The following is a 16,095-nucleotide window of genomic DNA, read 5'->3' as shown; positions in this document are numbered from 1 at the left end:
GGCTGCTGGCCCTTTGTACTCATTATGTCAAACAGGAGATTGGATGAAACAATAAATATGAGACTGTTGTGAAGCAAATTGAGGTTTATTATATCCTGTGATTTGGAGGATATTTTCTTTTCATTTAAAACAGTATTAATCAGGGATGCAGGCAACTCTTTTGCATTCTTCTGAGTTCTGTGATTTTGAAATGGTTCGTGAAAGATTTAGAAAGGTTCATCAAAGCGCTGAACTCAAAAAGGCTACAAATAAATACCCTAGCAGAGGGATTTAAAGGAATCTGCAAGAAGGAACCTAAGCATGTAATATTTAAACAATAATTTCCAGAGAGACAGCATTCCAAACATGTATGCAGAGAGTACTGCAAAAACATTATTGTGTCATGTCCAACTGATGTAGCTTGTGAATAGCAGCGTGAGACAGAACTACAGTGAATGACTATAAGCCTCTCTTAATAATTATGCTAATACGTAGAGGAGCATCACTCCTTACCAGAAGGTATAGTGCAGCAGAAGACACACTAGGTGCCTACAGTCCTTGAAGACAGGCTATATGGCAGCATGCTGCAGATGGTTGGCAACAGTTGAAATTGTGCAAGAAGGAGAGGGCCAAGCTTGAAGAGGAAATTGTATTTCTGTGTACAGTAACCTCTGACCAGCCAGATAAATCATAGCTAGTCAGAAGTTACTCCAGGGCTGATCACCCAAGGCTGAGTACAAGGCAGGGGCACAGAATTTGATATGAGTTGCTTTTTATTTGGGGAAACTGTAAAACAGACAAGGTGCAGTTTCCTTAAGAAAATGAGATGCAGTTGCCAGGGACTTAATTAAAAATGCAAAGGGGTTTGGGAAAGGCAAAATGTGCTCTGTTCCCTCCAATGCCATCGTATAGAGCTGATGATAATTGGGCTCAGCCTTCAGTGAGAGCAAGAGTTCTGAGTCATGAAGGAGTTAATGGGGAAAATGAAGTGTCAAAGAGCGTTAGGAGTGTTAAGTGTTAAGAAGTGGTTCAGGTTCATGAAATGAATTTGTTTTGATTCAAGTTTGTTGTTGATGTTCCAAGTTTTGATTATCATCAGTAGAGCAGAAAACTCACTGGAGCCTTGATCCTGCAGTGAGATCTGCTGCTGTACAGCCCTGCAAGCTTGCAGTGCCAAACTGAAGTCAGTGAGATGTTGTGGGATAGGGTCCTAGGATAGTAATAAAGTGGAATATTTCCAGGAAGAAAGTTTCACCAGTACTTTGGGAAACCAACTGGAAAACTCCTGTAATCTGCCTCGGCCTGATGTACGGGGCACTGCTGTGGGAGCTTGATGTTGCCACTCTAAACACATCTCAAAGTGGTCAGACAGCTCCTATTCTGGTTACACTCTCCCATTTCCACCCTCCATTTGTCTGTCTCAACTGCTAACTAACAATAATAGGTATCGTTCTGCTATCTCTAATGCACAAACACGATGCAAATAAAAAGCAGTCCTGTAGCACCTTAGAGACTAACAAATTTATTAGGTCATGAGCTTTTGTGTGTAAGGCCCACTTCCTCAGATGAAAATGGAGTAGAAAAATAGAATCCTGGGTTTATATAGCAGTGGGGGAAGGGAGGAAAAGGTTACCTACCTGTCACTAGTAGGACCAGCTGATAAAGCAAATTGCCTTTGTAATGCATAAGGTAATTAATATCTCTGTTCAGGCTAAGGCTGAATATGTCAAATTTGCAAATGAATTCCAATTCATATGTTTCCCTTTCTAATCTTGTGATAAAATTCTTTTCTAGAAGAATGTCTACTTTTAAGTCCAGTGTTGAATGTCCAGGGAGGTTAAAGTGTTCCCCTCTAGATTAATGTGTTGTTGGATATATGTCCATTCATTCTTTGAGGCAGAGCCTGGCTGCTTTGTCCAATATACATGGCAGAGGGACATTGCTGGCACATGGAAACTCATGACCTAATAAATTTGTTAGTCTCTAAGGTATAGGACTGCTTGTTTGTGAAGTTACAGACTGACATGGCTGCCCCTCTGAGATTATTTAACGTGCAATTCAAGCTACATCAGCCAGAGCAGGGTTGGACATGCTTGCCTGTTTTTGGATCGCATTGGAATCACTCAGTGATATTTTGTTGCTTGTGGCCGGGAGGCAGAGGGGGTGGTTGTGCTGTATGAGGGAGCACCTCCTCCTCATGGTTAAAGGCAAAACTATTCCTGGCTGTCCACAGTCTTTAATTTTTGCTCATCAAAGTGACAGAATTCCTTCTTTTGAAAGACCATTCTCTGAGATTAGTTTTTGGCACTCCATAAATTAGCAGTAGGATGCGCTACAGAGTCACACGGCTGGTACTGAGTAAGTAGGTTTTGTTCCAAGAGAAGCTATGTTTTTTAAGCAGAAGGTGTCCATATGTATACAGATCTCTTCTGCCTTTATTGATGTGAAACTGTTTTATTTTTCAAATAGCACCTTTTATGATGAGGGATCCCAGAACTCTTCACAAACAATACACATACAGCATGGTAGAAACAGCCTCTGGGAGCACGGCTTGTAAAACACGGGAAATGTTGGTTAAGGAAACAATAACAAACCCTTACTTCTGTGAAAGATGCTTCAGGATCTTTAGGGTGATTTTTTTTTCACAGCCACCTTTGGGATTTGAATGCCAAAATCGTTTTCAAACCCAGCATCTAAATTCACTTGGAGCTTTGGAAATGGTGCCCTTTATGCCTACAAAGAACTAACACTTTCTCCTTTTTGAAAAGGCCAAATGCTAAACTTCTTGGGGAGTGCACTCACTTTGCAAGGGGAAGTAAAATTAAATGAAGTTCTGTTTTGCCTAAAAGCAACGAACGGCTTGTCGATATTTTTAATTTGAATTTTCATGAACAGCAAAGAAAGTCTGCTGATGCTTGAGGGGGTGTGAAAATGCCTTTTAATGGTAAGAGAAATGTGTGAACGCTTATTGACAAAGAGCACAGTGCACATAATTTGCACTGGCTAAGCAAAGTCAAGATGTTTGACTTATTGGTAATATGGTGAAGGGTCAAAAGGGTGCAGGATTAGTGTTCTGCTTCATGGTCCAAGTTAATACTTACTGTGTGCCTTTCTGTGGTTTTTGTCCCAATACACATTTGAAAGGTTATGTATGCACAAACTTGCTCTACTTGAGTTAGAGCAGTAACAAACCTTATGTGAACACTCTTATTCTGGTTTAAGTAAAGTTTATTTTGGTTTTGTTCAATGTGTTCCTAATTGAGCAAACCCAAATGAAAGCCTCTTCATAGGGGGTTGCAGCAGTTTAAGGCCACATCTACGCTGTAGCCACTCAGAGGCAATTACGGTGGGGATGCTGGGTGGGGCACACTGGCCATGTGACCCTGCCTCACTCCCTCCCCACTCCTGCCTCTCCCATGCCCCGCCCAGCACTTTTGGGACACTTAGAGCAGTCCCCCTCCCCTCAAGCAGCACTGCCTAGGAGTAGCACGAGCCAGGAAGTGCACAGTACTCTGAGGCTGCACTGCTCTGGGGGAGACCTTCACACTCATCGGAAGCGGTGCAGTGCTGGCGGTGAATGCAGGGGGCACAGTGCTGTGGGGTGTATGTGTTTCCCTGTGCATCCCTCCATGTGTTGCGCATGTAACCTGTATAGCAGCACAGTGAGGATACTGCACCTGTTGATGTAATTAATCCACCTCTCTGAGGGGTAGTAGATGAATTCTTCCATCAGCCTAGCTGCATGTATACCAGGGATTTGGTCAATCTAATTAGAGCACTCAAGGCACAAAATGTTTCACAGACTTGAGTGATGCAACTAGGAGGACTTAATTTGTAATCAGTTTAACATCACAGCTTAAATAAAACCAATGCAATTCTGTGTGTAGAGAATCCAGAGTTACCTGCATCATGGCAATCTACAGCAGCAGTGCGGTGTATGCTGACATTATCTGTTATTGTGGGTAACTAGGAGCGCAGCTCACAGCTGTGCCTGCAGGGATGGCAGCACTGATGGTGGGGGGAGGTAAATGGATCCCAACAAGGGCCTCTCCTGCACTCAGAACTGCTCTGGAGAACTCCCTTGTGCTGGGTGCACTAAGAAATAAGTGATGCCTCCTCCTAAACGCCCTTTCATAGGGAGGAAAACTGCAGAGACGAGCCAGTTGGACTCTCGACAATAAGAGCAGTTGCAGAAGATGCCAAAGCAGGGATCCTTCTTCATTCAGAGAATGTCCCATGCCTGGTGCAGATTGCCTTTTTGCTCCAACATTCTTCCTTGTGCTCTCTGTCTTTTCACCTCACCTTCATTTCACAGTTGCTCCTCTTACCCTCTTCTCTCCAGATCTTTTTTTCCGTGTAGCTCATCTCCTCCTAACAAATGCTTCCTTCAAAAACTTCCCCGCCTAACATGTTTGCTGCCATCTCATTGTTCACTCTGCTTGTATGTTCTAGCCCTTCTCACAGCTAGTAGCTGTCTGGTCTGATGTTCCCTCTCATCATTTCCACCCAAGTGCAGAATAAATTGTTTTGTGCACTCGGGCATGTGGAAATGTGCACCACTATGAGAAACACAAGCCTCCCTGTGGGTGCTTTGCTAATCAGGTGAGCAGAACTGTAAACTCTTCTGAGCAGCCCCAGAAGCATGCAGCTTGCACAGAAAACTGGCCTGGTCTGTACAGAATGCGTGCTATTTGTGGCAGAGACTGGCTGTTACTCTGGCCAGGTCTACACTAGGCATTACAGTTGATTGCAGATATGCAATTCTAGCTATGGCAATTGCATAGCTAGAATCGACTTATCTACAGTCATCTTACCTGAATGGCTTCACAAAGGGAGGTCCATGGTGGAAACTCTCCCATTGACTTAAGAACATAAGAACGGCCATACTGGGTCAGACCCTGGGGGTGGCAGCCTGGACCCTGGGTGGCAGTAGGGAGGGCTGGGATCCTGGTGCAGGTTGCAAAACTTGGGTTGCTGAAACACCCTCATACTTATACACACACATGAAAACAGGGTCTGTGTTTTTTTCCTGGATAGTACTGGAATTGGCATCTAATCAGAGATTCAGTTGTTGATCCCAAATTCCCTGAGCCATCATTTAGTAATAGTATGTTGGAGGCATCATTTTAATAGGCTTTCTTTTTTAATATTTTCTTCCCTTTTCCTGTTGAACAAAATACAGAAGCTGTGGCCGGGTTTTGTACCTAATCATCATAAGAAAAAAATCAAGAAGCTCTTTTCCACTAGAAGCCATGTGCTGCAGCACTATGCATGTCATTACACTGCTACAGAATTTACAGTCACAGATTTATTATGAGAGGAACATAAATATCTGGAAAGTTTTCTTCCACACTGATTTCAGTGGCCCCAAATCATAGCATGAATAATTACTTTCTGACATTAGGGCAACCTTAGAGCTGCAATAGCCCTTCAGGGTAAGGCTGCAGGTTCTTTGTGCCAGCAGCTACACTCCAAATGTCTCTGCATGTTGAAGTGCAAAGATTCCCCCCATGAGCAGAGATGTGTGCCCAGACCCACTGACAGAAGAGAGCAAAAGGGGCAACTGCCCCAGGGTCCTGCAATTCAAAAAGGCCCAGGACCCCCACTCAATAGCCCCCTAATCTTTTTTCCGTCCATGAGCAGATTTTTTTCCATCCATGTGTGGAATAATTTTTATGTGCAGAGACATGTAGGTATGTGCACCACTGTTAGAACAAAAATTTATTTGTGGGCACTTTGCTAATCAGCTGGGCAGCATTTGAATTTCTCCTGAGAAGCTGCACAACCGCCCAGCTTACAGGGAACACTGCTCCCAGCCACTGCTACTGCACGTTCCGGGTGGCACTGGAGGGCTGGCAGGGGGAGGCTAGCACCAGCCCTGTCCCTTGTGCCTGAGGCCGTGACCCTTCTGGGAATGTGGAGTTGCTTCCCCGCCTTGTCCTGAGACCACACAGTTCTGTCAGTCCCTCTCTTTGGGATATATAGTGGTTGCAGACTTCATGTGAAGGTTCATGCATTTGGACAACATTTGGAGGAGAGTGGGACTGGACTGTCAGGTTTTGCCTTAAATCAGCTTCTTTTCCCAGAGTTTAATTACCACTTTGCATGCTGTAAATCAGTATGATTGCACAGAGAAATCCAGGTGTCTGGTTGGATTTGCAGTAGATTACAGTAATGTTTGGAAGTTTCATTTAAAGCTTTGCAGCAACAGTAGCTTGTTAGTTATTAGCCAGTCTTAAGGCAAGAATGAAATACACAAGTTTTTATTTGTTTTATAATAGCAGTATAATGTCAGGAAATAATTGGGTCATCTATTTCATGAGCAGCCTTAAAGTGATAGTGCTGCATGCAATAGTACTATTGAACCATGTGACTTGATCCTCAATAGTAGAAATTAAATTGGGGGAAAGGCTCTTGTCTCTAAATATTGTAGCTGTTATATGTTAGTTATTAAATCCATCTCTTGGCCACCAGGGAACTTAGAAAACTTCATTATATCAGGCTACCTAATTAAAAACATGTGTTTTTATTTTTTTTTGTTAGCTCTGTGGATTTGCAGCAGTTCTCTAACACAGAGAGAGAACCTGCAGTTCTTACACTAGATAAATGCATAGGAATTTTATTGGTTTGTGGACCAGATGATTGTGGGGGGGGGTTCAGTTTCTCCCCCAGCTGTTCCACTTCCAGTAATGATTTTACTGTGTAAACTCAGAATTAAATACATAGTAGTGGGGTTAATTTGTGCTCCATACAAAATGCCATGGATGATGATGGGTGTCTAATAGTATGGAAACAGATGGCTGCCTTAGCCATAAGAGCATCACTTGGAAAAGATAACAGCTGGGGTTTGGCCTTGGTTGTATGTAAAAGTTGCACCACTCAACTAGACTAGGACTTACCAGTATAGTTTATCACCATCTCATGCAAGAATAGCTAGAGTATATTTATATGGGTATAACCATGCCCATGCTAGGGAGATTCTACCACTGTGCAAGCCTAGTTAAAGTGGTATGATCCTCCTAGTACGGCCACAGTTTTGCCTTTATAAATATACTGTACAGCCATTCTTGCATGAGATGGGGATAAGCTATACTGACTGGTAGAAGGCACCTTTCTCTTGTAACTGTATTCATGCTAGGGGTGGAAGTGGTATATTTATTTCAGTAAAAATAATCACACCGCTAATCTACATAGTTATACTGGTACAAAAAATGGTGTTCATACAAAACAACTAATTAAGGTACATTTAAAATGATGGCAAGTGCTGGTATTCATATTTGCCTGCAATATTGTGGGTTGCACAGTAGTTCTGAGTGAAATCCTTGCTCTGTTGCAGTTGATGGCAGTTTTGGCATTTGCTTTAGTGGAGGCAAGCATGTCTTTTATATATTTGATGCACTCAAGGGCTGCATCTGCACTAGCAAGTTCTTTTGAAAGAAGAGGGCTCTTTCGAAAGATCCTGCGGAGTATTTACACACACAAAGCTTTCTTTCGAAGTAAATCGAACGAATGCAGTGCTCCTTTCAAAAGTGCTCTTCCACTCCTGTTTCAGGAAGAGCACCTTCTTTCAAAAGCTGCTTTCACAAGCAAACGTGTAGATGCACTGCAGGGCCCATCTTTCAAAAAAGCAGTCCTCATGGCACCTGATTTTTCGATCTCTGGCCTGTTCTTTTGAAAGACCAGGGACTGCGTGGATGCTCTTTTTTGAAAGAGAAGATCACCCTTTTAATCTGCTTTTTTGTGTGCGGACGTACTCTTTCAAAAGAGATTCTTTCGGAAGAGATCTTCCTGAAGGGCTTCGTTCGAAAGAGCTCTGTAGTGTAGACGTAACCAAAGTGATTCCTCCCTATTGGCTGGATTTATCACCTCCTCCCTTCACTCTATTTCATGTTTTCATTTTTCTGTGGAAGCATGTACAATGTGACTTGGGAAGATTGGATGAATTAGAAATTTACTTAATTTGTACTTGCTTTGCCCATTGATATTTATGCATATAATCATTTCACTGCCTTTGTGCATAGTTTCTCTGAACATAGTTTGTTTTTTTAAATCATTATATAAGATATTTAATAAGATAAAACTAGAAGCTGCAGAGAAGGAACATTTTTACATTTACGGCTTTTGAAAAGTTATTGCCAAAATATGTAAATTTAAAAAAATAAAGTACTTGACAGTCTTTTGAAAAGAGGCTTTGTTCCTTTTAGAATTTAGGCAACATAGCCTATTTTTGAGGCTTGCAGCTGAGGTCAGCTTGTCTGTGGTTGCTAGTATCACTAGACTGTGTCACTGCACTGCTTCAAGCCCTACAGCACAAATTTAAATTGTCACATATAGCATGCCTCATACTGACATCTTTTTCTGTGCAAGTGAAGGATAATACTGTGCTTGTGCTAAAGAATAAAACAGTGCCCTCTCATCAGCCATGAAAACTGTCTGCGAATTTCAGCGTTCAGGCTTGTTTTCTTTGATTGTGGCTGCTAATCAAGGAAAAACACAAAATTCAGAAAGCACAGTGCTTGGCATTGTGGCAAATTATAATGAAGTTAATTATGCCTGCTACTGTCAGTCCTCTATGGAGTTCACTGTCTGTAAACAAAGGTTTAACAATCCAGAGACACCCCGGTAGTTTCACCCAGTGAATGTATTCTCTTCAGCCAGCCTTTAATAAGCTGACTCTCAATCTGCCCTCTGCCCCCTGCACTATGGAATGTCACATCTGTTATGGTAGAGTTCAATGGGTGGTTTTAAATTTGCTTTGTGTTGTTGAACAACGGATGGTTGCATTGTCCTTCTTTATTAAAAATCTATCTGTACAGCAAGCATTCAATTCTTGTGAGTGGGGCAGCCTAAAAGGGCTTCCAGGGCAGAGTTCCAGAGGTGAATAATTGTGATAAATCTCAACAAAGATCTGGATAAGATCCCAAATATTGGCATACTTTAGGAACTTGAGCACATATGATAGGAAGAATCTGCTTCTGACTAATGCCTTGGTGCAGGGATGGATTATCCTGTCTCACTGTTCACTGGTAGTCTCCAAGAGGTCATCGTGTTAGTCTGTAGCTTCAGAAATAACAAGCAGTCCTGTAGCACCTTAGACACTAACACATATATTAGGTCATGAGATTTCATAGGTAAGACCCACTTCTTCAGATGAGAAATGGACTCAGGAGCTCCAGGTTTGCTTGTTGTTCACTGATACTTGTTCTGTAACCTGATAAATTAATAAATCAGACCATCTTTTGTAGTGGAATTGATTATTAATGATAGACTATGCCATGTTCAATCTAAACTGGGGAAATATTAGAGCCTTAAGTTGGATAAGGTAATATCTTTATATTGCACCAACTTTTGTTGGTGATAAAGAAAAGCTTTAGAGTTTACAAAGAGGTTAAAAGAAATCATTCTAAAACCCCAGAAACTTTCCTACCTGGGGTACAAATAGCCTCTTAAATAATTAAAATTGAGCAAACCTTAAAAAATCTCATTTACTTGAACTATTTCTCCTGCTTTTTTACTTTTCGCAGTTCTTTAAGCATGGAAGATGAAGATAGATTCATTAGCTTCCTTTCTTGGTTTTTATGTACTAGTACAATACTGCAATGTTTGAGTTGAAAGATTTGCCATATTTGTTTGTTTCTTTTGCTTAAAAATAAAACAAGCGCCTGCTCCCCCCCAACAAAGAAACAAATAATCTGTTAAAATAAATCCATAAAAAGAACAAACAGTTTCCACTTTGAATTGCTTACAATAAATATAATATTGAAATATGTGCTGTGTCTCAAGGTCTTGTAAAAGTTTGTTTTTATAAAACCCAGTCAATAAAATTTGGCTTTGCACAATAGTCATCAAGTCTTATTTACGTAGAACCAAATTTTAATGCACTGACCCCTGCTTGAAAGAATACTTGCCAACTGAACACTTTTGTATGCACAAACTCCAGTTTAAGCACTCAAAAGTGACTTTTACATGTGCAAATGTGATGAGTACATTCACATTTCTAGCATGCAGACTGCCTCTATGTTAAAAATTTGGCACACAGTTTAATTTACCATGCTGACTTTGTTTCAAGAGGGGAGGGTTACATTACAGAAAATGAAAAATAGTAAAACTACTTTTAAATTTCTCATTGAAAGTAGTAACCATCATATTTCTTTCCAAAGTGACATTCAGTCCAGCTTGGTCTACACTAGACAGGTAAGTTGATTGCAGATATGCAATTCTAGTTACAGCAATTATGTAGTTAAAATTGACTTACCTGCAATTGACTTACCTGTCTGTCTTCTCTGACAAAGGCTGACAGGATAGTTTCTTCTGTCGACCTCCCTCACTCCTCATAATACCAAGGAGTAGAGGGGTTGAATGTGGACCCCTAATAAGACGATTTCACGGGTCCTGACCAGACATGCAAAATCAAATGCCTGGTCAATCTTCCGGGTTGTGTATAAATTCTCTGAATTAGCTTACTCAAGAACTGTTTCTTGTTTGGCAGTACATATGTGATTCTTTGTTTCAAAGTTGCACATCTCAAAACGCTTGTATTGTGATATTCACAATATGAACATTTAACGAAAATATCTTTACAAAAACACCCTTGGGAAGACCACACTGTAGCTGTTTTCCCTGTATTAAGAAACAATATTTAATACACATAATTGAATTATGTGACACATTTAAGGTGAGTGCAAATGTGCAAAGTCTCAGGCTTAGTGCTTACTCCATGAATAGTCCTAGCCAAAGCAAAGGGATAGTTACCACTAGTGCATGGTCTCACACTCAAGAGTCAGCAGGACTGGGCCCATACAGGTGCACCTTACCTTTTGTGCCATTGGCTCACAGCCATATTTTCATAAATTGTCACTGGTTTGGGGTGAATCAATTTAGGGGAGCACAATATGTCTTGTGTGGTGATACAGTGCTTAATACAATGAGGTCCTGTTCCATGATTGCAGTCCCTTGGGGTGTTTTTGCAATACAGATAAATATAGGATGATAAAGTTATTAGTAAGCCACTTTAGGCCTGGTTTTCAGGTGGACTTTGGGTGAGGAATGTCTCATCAAATCAAGACCACGCTGTCGTGTATTTTCAGTTCCCAAAAGTCATCACACCAAAATCAGTTGCTACTTTTAATGTGATTGCACTCTGCCCTTGCTCTACTTTAAGGCACCTATTGGTACTAGTGGGAATTTTGAACAGAGTAAGAACTTTACAACTGGATTCTATGGAGCCAATTGTCTTTCCATTCTGATCCTACTGACTTTAATGGGATCAGGTTTTGCAGTCCTAACAATAGGAAGTATATGATTTTTAAAAATGTACAAGCCACTGAAAACATCTGACATGCTAGAGGACATATTAGTAAAAGTTCTGGTGTGAAACTTTAAAAATTATTTTTCTTCATCAAGAAACCATAGTTAAAAATTAGCTTCAAGGAATAGAGACTGATTAATTAAGCTTCTCTTTGCAATCTAAGCTTTCTTGAGATTTAAATGTGCACTAGATGAAATATCCAAAACTTAGAGTGAATTATTTATAAAAAGAAATTATGCAATGTACAATGCTTGTGGCTTCTATTCAAAACAGGAGATAAAAAGCTTCTATATTTTTAAAAAATATTTTATTTTCAGCCCTCTTCTCTTGCTAGATTCTTGACATATGTACTGTTAATTAAACAGTAATGATTTTCTTTCATTTGCACTATCAATTACATCAATAATTATTCCTTTATTCACAGAATATATTTCGCCAGCTGACCTTGGGCTCAGTGTGGAATACAAAATGAGAGAGAAATGTTAAACTTACAGTTGACGCTTTGAGATTCCTAGGGAGTTCTGCCTTTAAGTTTTGAATTTCAATTTGGGAGACATCAACAAAGATACACAACAGAAAGATACAGGATTTCAACTCTTCTGAAAGAAGTCACTGAATTCTACTCTTAGTTCTTGCCTGTAGATACATGGATTTCATGAGATCCTTGTCATTCTGACAAGATGAAACAAATCTAAATCGTTAGTGAAATCCTGATAATGTGGAACAATGGGCTGTGAAACTAGGTCAGTTGATATTTGCTCTGAAACATTTTTTCCATACTATTTCATACTTGACTAGCCTTGATAATGCACTTGACATATTTGGTAGTTGATCATGTGCCAGTTAGATTTTGTATACATGTGTGCAAAAAGAGCAGGGAGCTGCCTCAACATGAGGCACTGTGATAGCAAATTAAATGTTAATAGGTGGATTTAATACTATGGAAAATTTGTCATCAGTGTCTCTTTTGTAGCCTGAAGAATGTACACTTTTTTCTTCTTGCTGTTTTGGGGACATTTAGGCTGCATATATATAGCCCACTCTGTTTCGGAAGGGGCATGGTAATGAGCAAAAGGAAATATTCAAATGAGACATGGATTTAAATATCTCATGCCTCATTTGCATAGTCCCGCAAGATTTCCATTCTGGAAGAACCCCTTCCAGAAGCCACAGAGCCATATAGATGGGGTCTTTCCAGAAGAAACTCCCCCTCCAAAAGCTCCCTTATTCCTCAAACATTTGAGGAAGAAGGGGGCTTTCAGAAGAGGGGGGTTCTTTGTGGAAGGGCCCCGTCTACACCGCTCTGTAGCTTCCAGAAGCATAATCTCATCGGACTATGCAAATGAGGCGTGAGATATTTAAATCTGCTCCTTATTTGAATATTCCCCTTTGCTCATTACTATGCTCCTCCTGGAAGGGAGGGGGCTGTGTAGATGCAGCCTTAATGCTTTCTAGTCTTTTACCGGTTCCAGTGAAATGTTTTGTTTTGATTCTGCAGTTCAAATTACAGGCATTAAAATAGTTTGTAATGGTTAATCTTATGCAAGGAGTTGCAAGAGGAGCCTTATAATAGCTTACCTCTTCCCAACATATTTCAGGAAAAAAAAATCTTCCCCCATAGATATGTGAAGACTTCCAAATTTAGTGGGAATGTTTATGCCTTCCACTGTTTTAAAACACTGGCAAATTTTCCCTTGTAGTTTGTCACATTCTTACAGAACATTTACTTTAGTTTAAGATATGAACTGTATTCTGAATAAGGTAGAGATGTATCGTGTATTTGAAAGTAAGGGAGAGGGTGAATCCAAAATACAGTACTGTGTTTTCCAATTATAGCCTGAGCAGCAAATGCATTGAGGAGAAAGCTAGACTTTGAAATCTGAGCTAGCTTCTTTGGCTATCATTGTTACTGTTCTGTCTCAGGCTTAACTCCATCGCATTGCAGACGTCTGGGTGGAAGGGATGGTCTAAGATGACATGTCTCATGAGGGTTTTTTTTTTTTTTTGCAGTCCAAGAAAAAAACTAAGAAGTGGATAAAGGGAACTTGTTTAGTTCAGATGAAGACTTCATTAATGAACCTTGTTATGTCTATTTTTGGAGAGTGTTAGGATTTTTTAAAATACAGACAATGCCGTATTATAACTGGTTACAGTGGGTTAGCTGGTCACTTTTATCTTTTTGTGTATATATGAATATCTAATAATACATGGAGGCAAGTAATTTTCACTGTAATGATGAGGTTGTCTTTCACTTGAGCCATCTGAACTGGATTCTATTTCATTGTTCACTTTGTTTATATGCCATCGTGCTTATTTAATCTTTCTTCAGATATTCCCTTAGATCTTTATTGGTGTCATAAATTTAATTAGGATTTTATCTCAGGGTGGTGACTGATTCATTTGATTAGTTTCATGTTTTTCTTATGGTAAGGTTTTTTTGAATTGCTACGTAACAGCTGTGATGAGCAGCCCAGTACTGAAATCCTGTTTCTGGGCCAAATCTTGATGCAATGGGCTTAATTGGGACTTGTGAAAAGATTACCGTCAAGAGTTCTAAAAGGCTAGTGCTACACCCAGGCCTAGTGCCGGCAGCCTACTGCAAATAAGCAGTCTGGAAAATGCAAAATGGCTGCTCTTTTCCATATTCGAGCAGCTCACTTGCATATTCACAGCAGAAAACAAGCAGTGAAGACATGGTTCTGCTGGCAAAACCCCTTCTGTCATCAGCCCTTTATGTCTGAAGAAAGTCAGGGATAAGGGGCTGGCAACAGATGGGGTTTTTTTGCCCACAGAACCATGTCTTCACTGCTTGTTTTCTGCCATGAATATGCAAATGAGCTGCTAGAATATGCAAATGAGCACACATTTTGCATTTTTGAGGCTGCTTATTTGCAGCAAGCTGCCAGCACTAGGTCTGAGTGTAGCACTAGTCGAGTGGCTAAAATGTAGTGGTCCAACCTGGGACACCTTTAAAGGAGGTTGATTTGGGGCGGGGCAGGGGGCAGGGTGTTAGCACTTTCTGAAAATCAAACACCTTTAAGGTCCTTCAAGTTGAGCACTAGAAAATGGAGGCACCAATAATCCTTGGTAAATGGGTCTACAGGATTTGTTCCCAGGTTAGGGCTGCATTCTGTGATACCCTTAGTCACACTATAATGCTTTGCTGATGGCAGGACTGTTGCTTCCCAACACGCCCTGAGGGCATATCTTCACTATGTGGAAGATCGAGCTAGTCAGGGTTGATTTTCTGCAGTTTGATTTCATGAGCCTAGTAGGGATGTGTGAACTTGAACCATCTGAGGTCAACTATCGACCCCCTGTACTCCTCACTATTGCGAGGAGTAAGGGGGACCAAAGGGAGAGTTTCTCCCATCAACCTCCTTCTTTGAGGATGGCCAGGTAAGTCAATTGTAGGTAAGTTGATTCTAGCTACACACTTGCCATACCTAGAATTGAATATCTACAATCGACTTTAATGCCTTATGTGACCTGGCCTGCGTAAGTAGGTACATGTAGCTGCACAGTCCCAGGAGATTTTGAATCTGAATCCTTGTCTAGTTCCTGTTTCCCCCTTGCTCCAAAGGACAGTAACTGGTGCCAGTTCTTTGGCTGCCTCAGTTTATTTCCCCCTTCCTGCTCATTCCTGTTCATGGGCTGGATCACTGGGGAGTGGAACCATTGCTCTGCCCATTCTTGCCTATAGTGGCTGCTCCCTTCCACTCCCTCAGCTGACTTTTCTGGTGATACAGGAAGCCCACACAATAGAATAAAAGGGCTCTTTACCCACACTAATCCTCTGCAGGTGCACAGCAGGGACGGAGACTGCTGTGAATAGTACCAGTGAACTCAATGGACTTGCTCATGAAGTATAGCACATAAGAGTGAGTACAGACGTGAGTATGTGTAAGAGCATCAGGTCCTTTAAAAACGAATAAAAACTAGTCTAAACCCAAATGGGACTGAAGCAGTTACAATCTCGGAGAAGGAAGAGAAAACACAAGAATCAGTCCCAAGAGTGTTCCTGCCAGATAACGGCCCCACTTCCCACCTGCATAAACCCAGATCATTCCAAAAACAAATGGCAGGAGTTTTCAGAGGGGGTAGTCTGCAGATTCTGGCTTTTGTTTTGTTTTGATTTGATTTGTTTTTTTTCAGGTCCTCAGGTGCAAAATCAAACCCTGATCCAGTTCTCCCTTTGAAATGCCTGTGACTCAAGCCCAGCATCTGTTTGTTAGACGACTTATTTAAGATAGTATTAGCATTCAGATAGTCACAAAGAGGCTTTGAGGTTAACATCCCATTTAGATGAATGGGAGATGTTCATACCTCAGGCTGTAGATTCAATAAGACAGCAGCACATCGATTTACATAGTGAAGGCTATACCTTGGATTGCAGACTTCATATTTTTTTCTGAAGGGAAGCTTAGATTTCTAGTAAGCGCAGTAAAGGCTGCAAAATACCCCAATCCGTAGAGCCAGTGGAATTGGATAGCTGCTGGCTTTTATTTCAGACAAAAAGAGATCAAATGAGCCTTTCAATACCTGAGTTCATATCTTAGATGGGGTCAAACACAGGTGCTGGTGTGCTGCTCACACCAACCACCAGGCTCTCTTCATCCTAGATAGTCTCCTGGCCAACCCATTCCCCTCCCATAACCCTTTTCTAACAGGAAATGTAGGACAAATGCAATATAACCTTCGCTGAACTCAACAATGCACAAAGCCTCCTTGTTTAGTGTCATTTCTCCTATCTCCATATCCTGCTTTTTCTTCCTCATTTCTGAGTTTCCCCCTTCCTTTCTGTGTTT

This window comes from Carettochelys insculpta, chromosome 12 (genome assembly GCF_033958435.1).
Source record: "Carettochelys insculpta isolate YL-2023 chromosome 12, ASM3395843v1, whole genome shotgun sequence".
Lineage (NCBI taxonomy): Eukaryota > Metazoa > Chordata > Testudines > Carettochelyidae > Carettochelys > Carettochelys insculpta.
The sequence above is the reverse complement of the archived record's forward strand: the minus strand, read 5'-3'. Positions refer to the sequence as shown.